This window comes from Gossypium arboreum, chromosome 3 (assembly GCF_025698485.1).
Source record: "Gossypium arboreum isolate Shixiya-1 chromosome 3, ASM2569848v2, whole genome shotgun sequence".
NCBI lineage: Eukaryota > Viridiplantae > Streptophyta > Magnoliopsida > Malvales > Malvaceae > Gossypium > Gossypium arboreum.
The window spans coordinates 126,952,125-126,955,154 of NC_069072.1; the positions used below are offsets into that span (position 1 = coordinate 126,952,125).

Genomic DNA, 3,030 nt, shown 5'->3' on the forward strand with positions numbered 1-3,030 from the left:
GCATTTTGGTCATTTGGTTATTAACATTAATAAAAAGGTGAAAAAGATGATAAAATTGTATCATCTTCTTCAAGTTACCAGCAGAACCTTACCTCTCTCCATAGCTGGGGTTTATTCAACTTTCAAGCTTCATAGTAAGTGATTCCAAGCCCCGTTTTTAATGATCTTTACGTTTTTGAAGTCCCGGTAGCTCGATAAAGCTTATGCTAGCAATAATTTAAGTTAGGAATCAAATTTGGAAAAATACCCATAGGTGAAATTTGTGTATTTTGATGTTTTATGATGGAATATGAGGTTTTAAATTATGTTAGACAACTTGTGCTACTTGGTTTTAAGTGAAAACGAGTAAAAAGGCTTAATCGGTAAAAATACCTAATAGTCATAAGTACATGTTAGTGTGTGAATTTGATGTTGCCATAGAAGGGAAAAATGATCAGCATGTCATAAAACATAAGAAAATAGGATGAAGTTTAATTTACGAGCCTTGGGGCAAAAGTGCAAATATGTGAAAGTTTAGGGGCAAAATGTAATTTTTCCAAAGTTTGAGTAAAGGGTTGTTTTGATAAATGTTGATATTAAATAAGCTAAATTTGCTATTATAGATCAAGAAGAGCGAAATTCGAGAGTAGATCGGGAAAAGAAAAGTAAAGGACTAAATTGTAAAGTTTAGTCACATTTTGTATCGAGGTAAGTTTACAAAGAAATAAATGCAATATTATTTTATTTTACATTATTATTGTCAATTTCAGCATTTATATATTTATGTTATGAAAATATTTAAAGTCGAATTTAAGGTGAAGTGACAGAGGAAAAGTGTTAGAAAGCCGGTTGAACCCTAGGAATGTTAGGATATTAGGGTTGACAGACGAACGAAATGAGCCATGTAAGTCCATATTAGAAATATGGCTTTGGAGACAGGATTGAGCCATGTAAGTCCATATTATATATGGCATTGGAGACAGGAATAATTCATGTAAGTCCATGTCAAAGACATGGCATTGGCGAGATATTGATAGACAGAACGACCCTAGTATCCTTAGTATTCCGAGTGGTTCAACGGGTCAGGATACGAGTTAAATTACAGTGAATTAACAGCAAAGGAAAAGTAGATTATACTTATGAAAAGGAAAGGTCGGTAAGAAAGAAGGTAAGGAATAAAGAAGAAGATAGAAATTGAGAAGTAAAGAAATTTATGATGTTAGATGATATTATGCATAATTATCCATTATGTTGAATGTTGTGATTTATTTGCTTGTAAGCTTACTAAGCCTAGTGCTTAATCTCTTTATTTTCTTCTTCTTATAGTACTTATCTAGCCACTCGGGGATCGAAGGAAACGTCGGAGGCCGATCACACTATCAAAGAAATAACTCGGTATAATTAGACGTTTTGTTTTGTGTATGGCATGTATAGAAACTTAGCCACTTTTGGTATAATATGAACAATGAATGATGTGTAAATACTTGCTAGTGATTAGCTAATAAAAATGGCCGATGATATGCATGTTTATTAATATGTATGATTGAATGGTGATTATCACATGAAAATTATGAAAAATGTGAAAGTAACCTAAAAACAGATTCAAGTAACAGCAATGACGTAACTTTGAAAAATCACTAAAAATTTTATAAACATATTTTGAAGATGAATAATATATGAAATTAAAGATTATTATGTCTATTTTCTTATGGAATAAGAAAAATAGGTAAAGGTATTATATTTCATGATATATCGAGTTTTAGTGAAACAGGTCGAGCAATTTCTAGAACCCTATTTCAACTTTGGAAATTCACCATAAATTTTACAAAACTAATTAGAAGGTATACTTTATATGGTTATAATCCTTGTTGAGTCTAGTTTTAAGAGAAACAAACGGCTTAGTGATATGATTTTGTACAGGAAGAAACATGGTTCGTAGTAACAAGAGGTTAGTGCAATCGAGTTTTGAAACAGGGGAAACTTTAACTAATAAACTGTACTAATTGGCCAAGTCAAAAATCTATGAAAAAAATTAGTAGATAGATATATGAGTCTAGTTTCAGGAAAAATTTACGGATCTTAATTTCGAGTTTGAACTCAAGATATGAATTTTTAGGCGACTCTGACGCAGAATGGCAGCACATTCGAAATGCTTAAATAAACAATTTAAACCTATTTAAGGGATAGAATAAGTTTAGTAATGCCTCGTGCTCGATTCGAAATAGTCTCGGGTAAGGAGTGTTACATTTATTGGTATCGAGCAGGTTTAGTCGGTTCTCGGAGCAGTTAGTGTGAGAAAAGTCTAGCTATACATGCCATGCTTGTATTTTGATAGTGTGACGACTCGATGATTTTTTAAATATTTTGTTTTATAGTAATGGATCCGGGCAGCCGGTGATGATGATGTAGAAAGTAATGCTGCTTCCACGAAGGGCGCGCCATCCGAGAATAGGCTAGTAATAGTTGATCGGGGAGGAGTGACTCGAAAGCTCTCTTCCGAGCTTTGAATGATTTATTTACCGAGTTTTTTCGCATGCGAATCCGTGATTAGACCTCCACCCCTCATGATTCTCGGGCTACCCATGTAGCTCAAGCTTCCCCGATCCACAGTGCAGTGGTAAGAGAAAACCACCATTGATAGAATCAGAAACAAGGCGAAGAGTTCCGAGCAACAAAAGATGATGATGCGAAAAAGCGAATTTTGGTTAGAAAATACTATCGAGTCTTTGACGAATTATCTTGTACACCGAGAAATGTATGAAATGTGTAGTATCACTTCTTAGAGACTCAACCTACTACTGGTGGAAGACACTTGTATCGGTTGTACCGAAAGAGAGGGTCACTTGGGATTTCTTTCAGAAGAATTTCGTAAAAAGTACATCATCGAGGTTTATTGACCGAAGAGAAAGGAATTCTGGAATTGAAACAAGGCAATATGATGGTGACCGATTATGAGCGTGAATTTGTCGCTCAATAAATATGCTCAAGAATGTGTGTCCACAGAGGCTATCCTGTAAAAGGTTTGAGGATGGGTTAAATGATGATATCCAT

The 3,030-nt window shown here is 34.2% G+C and overlaps 1 long non-coding RNA gene across 1 annotated transcript; it reads left to right on the plus strand.

Annotated features, from left to right (window-relative positions):
- The first annotated feature begins 639 nt into the window (after positions 1–639).
- On the plus strand, positions 640–1,513 carry LOC128290652 (uncharacterized). Its single transcript, XR_008280436.1, has 2 exons — positions 640–687; positions 1,306–1,513. It is a non-coding gene; the product is annotated as an uncharacterized LOC128290652 (long non-coding RNA).
- Positions 1,514–3,030: the final 1,517 nt, after the last annotated feature.